Consider the following 12540-nt stretch of genomic DNA (forward strand, 5'->3'; position numbering starts at 1 on the left):
TTCTCAAGTTATCAGGCGCTTGCAGGCCCCCGGGGACCAAAATACAGGGAAAATGCGGGGTTGATTGGAGGCTAGCAGCCCTTCCAGGGCGCGTGAGGGATATCAGCTGTGGGGCAGGTTGACTCACCTTCCTCCAGCCACTGCAAGAGGGGCATTTGAAACTGTACGTTTGCGTCATTGTTTGCTTGCTTGCTTGCTTGCTTGCTTTTCCACACGGCCAGAGAAGGGTGCACCGTTCCCGGCGGCACTGCAATGCCAGGTCGATGCGTGGAGTGAACGGAGCAAGCCCCTTTTTCAGCTCCCAGTTCTAAAAATCCGTTTAATATGTTTGTCCTCGGGTAGAGGACATATCAGATATTAAACTGATAAGAACAGATTTTTTCTTTCGAAAAGATTTATTGACACTCATTTCAAGTTTTTTCAAAGAAGGTTTACATCTTGAGATACAAAGGGTACATTATAATCACAACAATATGATAAATAGTTGTAAAACCATTGTTTGTTTGTTTTTTTTTTTTTTTTTAAACATTAAAAACAAATATTTCAAGGGGTTTTACATGTTGTCAAACATAAAATCCATCTCACAAATGAAAACCATGGAGTGTCCCAAATCTTTAAAAAGGGAGTGCATTGGTTTAAAACTTCTCTTCTTTCTAATTTTGTGCAGGAGCAGAATGAGTCCCTACCCAGGGTCACTCATTCCGCTCCCCCAAACATTTGGTCTCTCGGGATCCTGTCGTGGTGCTCAGAGGAGATCCTCACCCTGTTGCTCCTTCCCACCTGCCTCACCCGGAGAGCCAGGCCGCCGCTGCTTTGACCTTTTCATGTGTGGCTCCGGCTCCTTCGTCCGAATGGGCACAGAGGCGATGCTTCTTTGTGGCTGTGTCCTAGGCCTGCCGCCTACAGCCATCCGGATCACAGCCACGGGGGGGATCTGCATGTGCTTCCTTACCAGCAAGTTTCTGGAGGTCCATATGGCGTCTTTGATGGCGGCTAGGGTGAGCCACATCTGGGCAAAGTCATCGTTCTTCAGTGTTTTTTGGCTCACCCCATACAGCACCAGTTGTGCTGTAAGGACCTCCCTTGCTGGCAAGTACGGGAATTGCAAGGAGCCGGCCATTGCCCACTGGTCTACGGCAGCGCTGCACTCCCAGAGCAAATGCCTCACCGACTCTGGCGCGCCACAACCGGGTCGGGGGCAGGTTGAGCGTGTTGACATGCCCCGGGAGTGCATGACGGACCTGACTGGGAGAATCTCATGAGCCACCATCCATGACAGGTCCCGGAGTCTGTTTGGAAGAGCGGAATGGTTCACGTTGCGCCAAACTGTTGAGGGCTCGCCAAATGCGAGCCCGCGCACTGGACTCACTGGCTCCTGCTCCTGCACAACAGAGATCAGAGAACGGTGGTTGGTTAAAATATGCAGCTCCTCCTGCTCCAGTTTAAAATGCTTTAAAAACGTCGGGATAAAAGCATAGGCTGGTGGCAGGCTAAAAGACACGGGTACTTTAAGATCTGTAGGTAAAATCTTCAATCGTCTGAGGTACGATCCCATCCAGAAACGTGTCATGGCTGTAGTTTTGGGGTTTCCGGATGGGTCTGTGGCTTGTTTGAGGTGTAGTGCGGTGTATCGGCTTCCTAAAAACAAGTACAGGTCAGGCACTCCTTTTCCTCCTTTCTCTTTTGGCCTTTTCATGACCTCCCTCCTCAGTCTCTCCCACTTGGAGCCCCACAGGAAATAAAAGATGGCTCGCTCCAGATCTAAAAGCACTCTCCTAGGTGGGATAAAAACAGAACTGATGAGTAAAAGCAAAGGTAAAATCACCGCTTTGATGATTAAAACCTTTCCTTCAATAGTCAGTCCTCTAAGTCCCCAATATCCTAGTCTTTGTTTTACTTTCCCTACCACGTCTGGCCAATTTGTTGTTCCTTCTCCCTCCCTGTCAAATTTGATCCCCAGTATTTTTTGGTCAGTCTGGGTCACAGTCAAAGGGAGTCCTGTCATCTCAGTCGCTGTCCACGGTCCATAAAATTGGGCTTGGGTCTTGTTTTTGTTCAACTTTGACCCAGAAGCCTGTCCAAACCAGTCAGTCAAGTCCAGCGTCCTGTTGACGGATAAAAGGTCGGTGCATAAAATGTTCACGTCGTCCATGTATAAAATACACTTGGTGTCCAGTCCCCCGCTCCCCGGTACTCCCAACCCATTGATTCGTTGATCCCTTCTCAAGATCTGTGCCAGCGGTTCTATACATGTTATGTATAGGAGGGCAGATAACGGACAACCCTGACGGACACCGCAGTTAATATCGACTGCTTTTGTCAAATGCCCGTTAATCACAAATTTGCTGGTAATGTCCCGATACAGCAATCCCACCCAAGCTAGAAACCTTTCTGGGAACCCCATTTTTTGCAGTACCTTGAAAAGGTACTGGTGCGAGACCCGATCGAAGGCTTTCTCAAAATCTAAATTTAGGACTACTAGCCGGATGTTTCTGTCTCTCGCGTAACAGATGGTGTCTCGGATCAGTACCAGGCTGTCGGTGATCTTCCTCCCTGGGATGGCACAGCCTTGATCCGGGTGAATCACCCCCTTTAAAAACAAGGACATACGTGAGGCTAAAAGTTTGCTAAAAAGTTTACAATCAAGGTTTAAAAGTGCGATAGGTCTCCAGTTCATCAGGTCGGTCTTGTCTTTGTTTTTGTGCAGTAGAGTCACTATCCCTACTCTAAAACTGTCAGGAAGTCGGTCTAGGTGCTCAAAGTCTTTAAAAACATCGATCAAATCAGGTGCTAAAATGTCCCAAAAGGTCAAATAAAATTCCAAGGGAAGTCCATCCTGTCCTGGGGACTTCCCTTTTTTAAAACTTGACAAACATTTATTTAACTCTAGAATGGTAAAATCTTGGGTTAAAAGCACACTGTCTTTTACTTTTTTATCGATGGATTTTAAAACTTCATTCATGGTGTCTATTCTAATGGGCTTTTCTTTATACAATTCTACGTAAAAATTTTCCACAATCTGTTTAATTTCTTCGATATTCTCTGTTATGCACCCGTTTTCCTTTTTTAGTTTTAAAATGGTCCCCCCTTTACTAACAATTTTCTTAAAAAAATACCTGGTGCACTTCTCACCCTCCTCTATTTCCCGTTCCCTGCTCCTTAAAATGACACCCTTGCTTTTAATTTCAGCTAAAACCGACATCTCTGATTTGATTTCTCTAATTTCTTCATTAAAATCCATTCCATTTTGGTTGAGGTTAAAATAGCGCTGTAGTCGCTTCTGCAGTCCCATCATGCGTCTGTTCTCCTTGCCCTTTCTTTTTTTGCCTGCCTGTCTGAAAAAAGTCTGGGTCTTTCCCTTCACCATCTCCCACCAGTGTGCTCGTGTATCGTACATGTCTTGAAGGGTCTGCCACTCTCGGTACTGCTCCCTGTACTGCTGAACTAGATGTTGATCTTCAAGCAGGGAGCAGTTGAGTTTCCACAGACCACTTCCAAAAGTCACACCTGAAGAGAGTGAAAGGGTGCAGGAGAGCATCAGGTGGTCAGAAAAGAAAACAGGGGTCAATCTAGCATCGGTCGGCGGGCAGTCCCGTGTGAAAATAAAATCTATGCGAGAGGCTCTGGTGCCATCACCACTGAACCAGGTGAAGCCCTCCTCTCTGGGATGCATGGTTTTAAAACAGTCTTGTAGTTTAAAATCCCTGCATATGCCCTGTAATAAAACCGATGTTTTGTCAATTTTAAAATCTTCCCCTGTTCTTTTTCTATCTTTTCGACTTAAAATACAGTTAAAATCACCTCCTAAAACTAATGGCACTCTCCCTAGCATGTGGGACTGCAGGTCTTCTAAAAGGTCATACCTGTCATTTTTGTCGTTAAAGCCATAAATATTGAGAAGGTTAAAATCCTGTCCCATAAAGGTCAAGTGTGCTAAAAGTGCCCTACCGTCTCTCACCACAGTGCTACCCTTCACCAGAACCTGAGGGTTTTTTATTAAAATGGCCACTCCATCGTTCTTATTTTGGTTTGATCCGCTCCATATCGATGTCTGTGGCCACATCTCCTCCCACTGTCGGTAGTGTTTTAAAAACGGTATGCCACATTCCTGCATTAAAAACACATCTGACTTTGTAGAATTAAGAAAGGATAAAACACTCTGGGCTCTAACTCTCGACTTCACACTTCTCACATTGATGGTTGAGAAGGTGAGTGTCATGAGTATGATTAAAAACAACAGGTATGAAATTTTAAAAACACTAAATAGAGGTTTAAGATGCTAAAATATCTTTTTTTTTTTTAAAAAAAGGCAGTTAGACTATTTCTTGTGAACGGGGCTCCTCCTTCACTTCAACAGGTGATGAAGGAGGGAGTTGAGCTCCATTCCCCCGTCGGACTCTGGGGGTTGGCCTTTGACGCAAGGCTGCATTTAGCTTGGAGTCCTTAGGGGTTGATTGTAGAGCTACTGTCAGGAAAGAGACTTCATTTGGTGAATTGGAGGGGAAGACTCTGGGCTCCTCCACAGATGAACTGTCTGAGAGAGTCCCAACTCTTCCCCTCTTCTCTGAGGCTACAGGAGACTCAGAGGACAATTCCGATGCAAGTCTCTTTGTTTGCTGGGCATCGGGGAGGGGGGCATCCTCACTATTTTCAGGTGGTTGAAAATCTTCCATTTCTGAACTAGCTCCGCCCACTTCCTGCATCTCCCCATCCTCCTCTCCACTCTCCATTGATGGGGCTGTTGCAGGCCCCTCCCCCTCTCCCGCCTCACATGATCCCTCCTCTCCAATCACAGTATCTGGCGGGAGATTTGAATTTTCCTGCCCAGCCTCTTCAACCTGCTCTTTTTCTTTTTGTCCTCCATTTTGTTCATTGGCTTTTGCTGCCTTTAGTTTGTTGGCAAACGATTTGGGGCAAGCTCTGAAGAGATGATTTGTTTCTCCACAAAGGTTGCACTTCCTGCCATTGGTGCACTCCTCAAAAGTGTGCCCAATTTCTCTACACTTTCCACAAAAGGTTTTTGTGCACGCTTCTACCAGGTGCCCATGCTCACCGCACTTGCGGCAGAGCTTGGGCTGACCTTGGTAGTGGATGTAGCCCCTGTTTTCACCCAGAACTATCATTGACGGCAGATGTTTCAGGCCTTGGAAGCCCTGGGGGTCCTGCCATTGTTGAATGGGGACCCTCCAAGCGCAATTCCAGATGCCGTCCTCATCTCTCACTTTGGTAGCCTGGCCTTTAACAGTGCAGTATCTCCCCAGCCATATACAAATGTCTTCTGCATTCACTGTCTCATTAAACATTCTGACAATGACTGTTTTCAATGCATTATCAGTCAGTTTTTCAACAACAAATGCAGAAAACTGGGGTTTCACAGACTCAAATCTTGTCCAAAATTCTCTCAAGATAGCCGCAGACTGGAAGCTTACATCAAAACCTGTATTTAATGGTAGTGTCAAAATACAATTCAAATCGTTTGCTGTGAATTTCAAAGCCTGTTGGATTAGCTTCCTGGAGAAATCTAGCCTTGACATCTCCAGGAGCTTTCCATCCTTTTCTTTAAACTTAAAACGGACGCTGTGGTGCCTCCGCATGTTGGCATGGGTGGCCGACATGGTGGAGGCACCACAAGCTAAAAGGATCTAAAATCAGTAAAAAACTTACAATGGACAAAAAAAACAATGAACAATAAATAAGTAAATACAATTAAAAATATAAAAAGGAAAAAAATCTAAAAACGTACTTACCTTTTCAAGTTTTGGCCTGGACAAGGTGTTGAATCCGGCAGAGCGCAGGTAAGAGATTCTCTGGGCCAATGAATTCCTATTTGTTTAAGATATGCAACTACAGAAAAGTTGCACAACTTTAAACAAGGAATGTAGACAATTTCCTCCCAAGAGCTGGTTTAACTCAGAGCCACAACAGGCAAGAATTTAACCATCAAAAGGAGGCGACCGCAGTCTTAGCCAAAAGGCCGAGAAGCGATGGGCCCAAAGTGTCTGGCGTTCCAGCCAGGCTCTTGGCACAAATCTCGCTGGTCGCGGTTGGCTGCTTTTGACATGAGCGGAGCAATGGCTGCTTTTCACCACCTCCGCCCACCTCCCCATTCCTGACCTCGACAGCTGTTTGACTTTTCACAAACTCAAAGGGCTCAGCCATACGGCAGAGCCTGCCAAAAATAGCTTAAACTCATTGGTGTTCCTCTCCACGGAAGTCTTTAGTAAAAGGCGAAAGACTTGTGCGTGATGAAGAAAAACCAGAGTCAGTACAGGCCTCTCCTCAAGAGCGGCCGAGGACCCCATTGGTCCCAGTCACCGCCCTCACGGTAGCCTTCTCTTAGCTTGCCAAATCCCCGCCCCCTCCCCATGTTGTCACGGGCTCTAGCCAATCGGGCTGTGGAGAAAAGTGTCTGGGCCTCAACATGCAATCCCCACAAATTTCTCAAGTTATCAGGCGCTTGCAGGCCCCCGGGGACCAAAATACAGGGAAAATGCGGGGTTGATTGGAGGCTAGCAGCCCTTCCAGGGCGCGTGAGGGATATCAGCTGTGGGGCAGGTTGACTCACCTTCCTCCAGCCACTGCCAGAGGGGCATTTGAAACTGTACGTTTGCGTCATTTTTTGCTTGCTTGCTTGCTTGCTTGCTTTTCCACACGGCCAGAGAAGGGTGCACCGTTCCCGGCGGCACTGCAATGCCAGGTCGATGCGTGGAGTGAACGGAGCAAGCCCCTTTTTCAGCTCCCAGTTCTAAAAATCCGTTTAATATGTTTGTCCTCGGGTAGAGGACATATCAGATATTAAACTGATAAGAACAGATACTACACTTGATCTTAGCCAAAAGGCCGAGAAGCGATGGGCCCAAAGTGTCTGGCGTTCCAGCCAGGCTCTTGGCACAAATCTCGCTGGTCGCGGTTGGCTGCTTTTGACATGAGCGGAGCAATGGCTGCTTTTCACCACCTCCGCCCACCTCCCCATTCCTGACCTCGACAGCTGTTTGACTTTTCACAAACTCAAAGGGCTCAGCCATACGGCAGAGCCTGCCAAAAATAGCTTAAACTCATTGGTGTTCCTCTCCACGGAAGTCTTTAGTAAAAGGCGAAAGACTTGTGCGTGATGAAGAGAAACCAGAGTCAGTACAGGCCTCTCCTCAAGAGCGGCCGAGGACCCCATTGGTCCCAGTCACCGCCCTCACGGTAGCCTTCTCTTAGCTTGCCAAATCCCCGCCCCCTCCCCATGTTGTCACGGGCTCTAGCCAATCGGGCTGTGGAGAAAAGTGTCTGGGCCTCAACATGCAATCCCCACAAATTTCTCAAGTTATCAGGCGCTTGCAGGCCCCCGGGGACCAAAATACAGGGAAAATGCGGGGTTGATTGGAGGCTAGCAGCCCTTCCAGGGCGCGTGAGGGATATCAGCTGTGGGGCAGGTTGACTCACCTTCCTCCAGCCACTGCCAGAGGGACATTTGAAACTGTACGTTTGCGTCATTGTTTGCTTGCTTGCTTGCTTGCTTGCTTTTCCACACGGCCAGAGAAGGGTGCACCGTTCCCGGCGGCACTGCAATGCCAGGTCGATGCGTGGAGTGAACGGAGCAAGCCCCTTTTTCAGCTCCCAGTTCTAAAAATCCGTTTAATATGTTTGTCCTCGGGTAGAGGACATATCAGATATTAAACTGATAAGAACAGATACTACACTTGATCTTAGCCAAAAGGCCGAGAAGCGATGGGCCCAAAGTGTCTGGCGTTCCAGCCAGGCTCTTGGCACAAATCTCGCTGGTCGCGGTTGGCTGCTTTTGACATGAGCGGAGCAATGGCTGCTTTTCACCACCTCCGCCCACCTCCCCATTCCTGACCTCGACAGCTGTTTGACTTTTCACAAACTCAAAGGGCTCAGCCATACGGCAGAGCCTGCCAAAAATAGCTTAAACTCATTGGTGTTCCTCTCCACGGAAATCTTTAGTAAAAGGCGAAAGACTTGTGCGTGATGAAGAGAAACCAGAGTCAGTACAGGCCTCTCCTCAAGAGCGGCCGAGGACCCCATTGGTCCCAGTCACCGCCCTCACGGTAGCCTTCTCTTAGCTTGCCAAATCCCCGCCCCCTCCCCATGTTGTCACGGGCTCTAGCCAATCGGGCTGTGGAGAAAAGTGTCTGGGCCTCAACATGCAATCCCCACAAATTTCTCAAGTTATCAGGCGCTTGCAGGCCCCCGGGGACCAAAATACAGGGAAAATGCGGGGTTGATTGGAGGCTAGCAGCCCTTCCAGGGCGCGTGAGGGATATCAGCTGTGGGGCAGGTTGACTCACCTTCCTCCAGCCACTGCCAGAGGGACATTTGAAACTGTACGTTTGCGTCATTGTTTGCTTGCTTGCTTGCTTGCTTGCTTTTCCACACGGCCAGAGAAGGGTGCACCGTTCCCGGCGGCACTGCAATGCCAGGTCGATGCGTGGAGTGAACGGAGCAAGCCCCTTTTTCAGCTCCCAGTTCTAAAAATCCGTTTAATATGTTTGTCCTCGGGTAGAGGACATATCAGATATTAAACTGATAAGAACAGATACTACACTTGATCTTAGCCAAAAGGCCGAGAAGCGATGGGCCCAAAGTGTCTGGCGTTCCAGCCAGGCTCTTGGCACAAATCTCGCTGGTCGCGGTTGGCTGCTTTTGACATGAGCGGAGCAATGGCTGCTTTTCACCACCTCCGCCCACCTCCCCATTCCTGACCTCGACAGCTGTTTGACTTTTCACAAACTCAAAGGGCTCAGCCATACGGCAGAGCCTGCCAAAAATAGCTTAAACTCATTGGTGTTCCTCTCCACGGAAATCTTTAGTAAAAGGCGAAAGACTTGTGCGTGATGAAGAGAAACCAGAGTCAGTACAGGCCTCTCCTCAAGAGCGGCCGAGGACCCCATTGGTCCCAGTCACCGCCCTCACGGTAGCCTTCTCTTAGCTTGCCAAATCCCCGCCCCCTCCCCATGTTGTCACGGGCTCTAGCCAATCGGGCTGTGGAGAAAAGTGTCTGGGCCTCAACATGCAATCCCCACAAATTTCTCAAGTTATCAGGCGCTTGCAGGCCCCCGGGGACCAAAATACAGGGAAAATGCGGGGTTGATTGGAGGCTAGCAGCCCTTCCAGGGCGCGTGAGGGATATCAGCTGTGGGGCAGGTTGACTCACCTTCCTCCAGCCACTGCCAGAGGGGCATTTGAAACTGTACGTTTGCGTCATTGTTTGCTTGCTTGCTTGCTTTTCCACACGGCCAGAGAAGGGTGCACCGTTCCCGGCGGCACTGCAATGCCAGGTCGATGCGTGGAGTGAACGGAGCAAGCCCCTTTTTCAGCTCCCAGTTCTAAAAATCCGTTTAATATGTTTGTCCTCGGGTAGAGGACATATCAGATATTAAACTGATAAGAACAGATTTTTTCTTTCGAAAAGATTTATTGACACTCATTTCAAGTTTTTTCAAAGAAGGTTTACATCTTGAGATACAAAGGGTACATTATAATCACAACAATATGATAAATAGTTGTAAAACCATTGTTTGTTTGTTTTTTTTTTTTTTTTTAAACATTAAAAACAAATATTTCAAGGGGTTTTACATGTTGTCAAACATAAAATCCATCTCACAAATGAAAACCATGGAGTGTCCCAAATCTTTAAAAAGGGAGTGCATTGGTTTAAAACTTCTCTTCTTTCTAATTTTGTGCAGGAGCAGAATGAGTCCCTACCCAGGGTCACTCATTCCGCTCCCCCAAACATTTGGTCTCTCGGGATCCTGTCGTGGTGCTCAGAGGAGATCCTCACCCTGTTGCTCCTTCCCACCTGCCTCACCCGGAGAGCCAGGCCGCCGCTGCTTTGACCTTTTCATGTGTGGCTCCGGCTCCTTCGTCCGAATGGGCACAGAGGCGATGCTTCTTTGTGGCTGTGTCCTAGGCCTGCCGCCTACAGCCATCCGGATCACAGCCACGGGGGGGATCTGCATGTGCTTCCTTACCAGCAAGTTTCTGGAGGTCCATATGGCGTCTTTGATGGCGGCTAGGGTGAGCCACATCTGGGCAAAGTCATCGTTCTTCAGTGTTTTTTGGCTCACCCCATACAGCACCAGTTGTGCTGTAAGGACCTCCCTTGCTGGCAAGTACGGGAATTGCAAGGAGCCGGCCATTGCCCACTGGTCTACGGCAGCGCTGCACTCCCAGAGCAAATGCCTCACCGACTCTGGCGCGCCACAACCGGGTCGGGGGCAGGTTGAGCGTGTTGACATGCCCCGGGAGTGCATGACGGACCTGACTGGGAGAATCTCATGAGCCACCATCCATGACAGGTCCCGGAGTCTGTTTGGAAGAGCGGAATGGTTCACGTTGCGCCAAACTGTTGAGGGCTCGCCAAATGCGAGCCCGCGCACTGGACTCACTGGCTCCTGCTCCTGCACAACAGAGATCAGAGAACGGTGGTTGGTTAAAATATGCAGCTCCTCCTGCTCCAGTTTAAAATGCTTTAAAAACGTCGGGATAAAAGCATAGGCTGGTGGCAGGCTAAAAGACACGGGTACTTTAAGATCTGTAGGTAAAATCTTCAATCGTCTGAGGTACGATCCCATCCAGAAACGTGTCATGGCTGTAGTTTTGGGGTTTCCGGATGGGTCTGTGGCTTGTTTGAGGTGTAGTGCGGTGTATCGGCTTCCTAAAAACAAGTACAGGTCAGGCACTCCTTTTCCTCCTTTCTCTTTTGGCCTTTTCATGACCTCCCTCCTCAGTCTCTCCCACTTGGAGCCCCACAGGAAATAAAAGATGGCTCGCTCCAGATCTAAAAGCACTCTCCTAGGTGGGATAAAAACAGAACTGATGAGTAAAAGCAAAGGTAAAATCACCGCTTTGATGATTAAAACCTTTCCTTCAATAGTCAGTCCTCTAAGTCCCCAATATCCTAGTCTTTGTTTTACTTTCCCTACCACGTCTGGCCAATTTGTTGTTCCTTCTCCCTCCCTGTCAAATTTGATCCCCAGTATTTTTTGGTCAGTCTGGGTCACAGTCAAAGGGAGTCCTGTCATCTCAGTCGCTGTCCACGGTCCATAAAATTGGGCTTGGGTCTTGTTTTTGTTCAACTTTGACCCAGAAGCCTGTCCAAACCAGTCAGTCAAGTCCAGCGTCCTGTTGACGGATAAAAGGTCGGTGCATAAAATGTTCACGTCGTCCATGTATAAAATACACTTGGTGTCCAGTCCCCCGCTCCCCGGTACTCCCAACCCATTGATTCGTTGATCCCTTCTCAAGATCTGTGCCAGCGGTTCTATACATGTTATGTATAGGAGGGCAGATAACGGACAACCCTGACGGACACCGCAGTTAATATCGACTGCTTTTGTCAAATGCCCGTTAATCACAAATTTGCTGGTAATGTCCCGATACAGCAATCCCACCCAAGCTAGAAACCTTTCTGGGAACCCCATTTTTTGCAGTACCTTGAAAAGGTACTGGTGCGAGACCCGATCGAAGGCTTTCTCAAAATCTAAATTTAGGACTACTAGCCGGATGTTTCTGTCTCTCGCGTAACAGATGGTGTCTCGGATCAGTACCAGGCTGTCGGTGATCTTCCTCCCTGGGATGGCACAGCCTTGATCCGGGTGAATCACCCCCTTTAAAAACAAGGACATACGTGAGGCTAAAAGTTTGCTAAAAAGTTTACAATCAAGGTTTAAAAGTGCGATAGGTCTCCAGTTCATCAGGTCGGTCTTGTCTTTGTTTTTGTGCAGTAGAGTCACTATCCCTACTCTAAAACTGTCAGGAAGTCGGTCTAGGTGCTCAAAGTCTTTAAAAACATCGATCAAATCAGGTGCTAAAATGTCCCAAAAGGTCAAATAAAATTCCAAGGGAAGTCCATCCTGTCCTGGGGACTTCCCTTTTTTAAAACTTGACAAACATTTATTTAACTCTAGAATGGTAAAATCTTGGGTTAAAAGCACACTGTCTTTTACTTTTTTATCGATGGATTTTAAAACTTCATTCATGGTGTCTATTCTAATGGGCTTTTCTTTATACAATTCTACGTAAAAATTTTCCACAATCTGTTTAATTTCTTCGATATTCTCTGTTATGCACCCGTTTTCCTTTTTTAGTTTTAAAATGGTCCCCCCTTTACTAACAATTTTCTTAAAAAAATACCTGGTGCACTTCTCACCCTCCTCTATTTCCCGTTCCCTGCTCCTTAAAATGACACCCTTGCTTTTAATTTCAGCTAAAACCGACATCTCTGATTTGATTTCTCTAATTTCTTCATTAAAATCCATTCCATTTTGGTTGAGGTTAAAATAGCGCTGTAGTCGCTTCTGCAGTCCCATCATGCGTCTGTTCTCCTTGCCCTTTCTTTTTTTGCCTGCCTGTCTGAAAAAAGTCTGGGTCTTTCCCTTCACCATCTCCCACCAGTGTGCTCGTGTATCGTACATGTCTTGAAGGGTCTGCCACTCTCGGTACTGCTCCCTGTACTGCTGAACTAGATGTTGATCTTCAAGCAGGGAGCAGTTGAGTTTCCACAGACCACTTCCAAAAGTCACACCTGAA

General features: G+C 47.7%; 7 non-coding genes and 2 pseudogenes across 7 annotated transcripts; all 9 read right to left on the bottom strand.

The window, feature by feature from the left end:
* Nucleotides 1–222: 222 nt before the first annotated feature.
* Nucleotides 223–397, bottom strand: LOC139619794 (U2 spliceosomal RNA; annotated as a pseudogene).
* A 5753-nt stretch (nt 398–6150) lies between these two features.
* On the bottom strand, nt 6151–6265 carry LOC139619323 (U5 spliceosomal RNA). The gene has a single exon (XR_011690323.1). It is a non-coding gene; the product is annotated as a U5 spliceosomal RNA (small nuclear RNA).
* A 395-nt stretch (nt 6266–6660) lies between these two features.
* Nucleotides 6661–6852, bottom strand: LOC139619474 (U2 spliceosomal RNA). Its single transcript, XR_011690468.1, has one exon. It is a non-coding gene; the product is annotated as a U2 spliceosomal RNA (small nuclear RNA).
* A 164-nt stretch (nt 6853–7016) lies between these two features.
* On the bottom strand, nt 7017–7131 carry LOC139619062 (U5 spliceosomal RNA). The gene has a single exon (XR_011690067.1). It is a non-coding gene; the product is annotated as a U5 spliceosomal RNA (small nuclear RNA).
* Nucleotides 7132–7526: 395 nt separating this feature from the next.
* LOC139619475 (U2 spliceosomal RNA) lies at nt 7527–7718 on the bottom strand. Its single transcript, XR_011690469.1, has one exon. It is a non-coding gene; the product is annotated as a U2 spliceosomal RNA (small nuclear RNA).
* Nucleotides 7719–7882: 164 nt separating this feature from the next.
* Nucleotides 7883–7997, bottom strand: LOC139619349 (U5 spliceosomal RNA). Its single transcript, XR_011690348.1, has one exon. It is a non-coding gene; the product is annotated as a U5 spliceosomal RNA (small nuclear RNA).
* A 395-nt stretch (nt 7998–8392) lies between these two features.
* Nucleotides 8393–8584, bottom strand: LOC139619476 (U2 spliceosomal RNA). Its single transcript, XR_011690470.1, has one exon. It is a non-coding gene; the product is annotated as a U2 spliceosomal RNA (small nuclear RNA).
* A 164-nt stretch (nt 8585–8748) lies between these two features.
* LOC139619350 (U5 spliceosomal RNA) lies at nt 8749–8863 on the bottom strand. The gene has a single exon (XR_011690349.1). It is a non-coding gene; the product is annotated as a U5 spliceosomal RNA (small nuclear RNA).
* A 387-nt stretch (nt 8864–9250) lies between these two features.
* On the bottom strand, nt 9251–9425 carry LOC139619795 (U2 spliceosomal RNA; annotated as a pseudogene).
* Between the last annotated feature and the right edge of the window lie 3115 nt (nt 9426–12540).

The sequence above is a fragment of the Trachinotus anak genome, unplaced genomic scaffold (genome assembly GCF_046630095.1).
Source record: "Trachinotus anak isolate AG129_WGS33_773 ecotype Australia unplaced genomic scaffold, CSIRO_AGI_Tana_v1 ptg000003l, whole genome shotgun sequence".
Taxonomy (NCBI): Eukaryota; Metazoa; Chordata; class Actinopteri; order Carangiformes; family Carangidae; genus Trachinotus; species Trachinotus anak.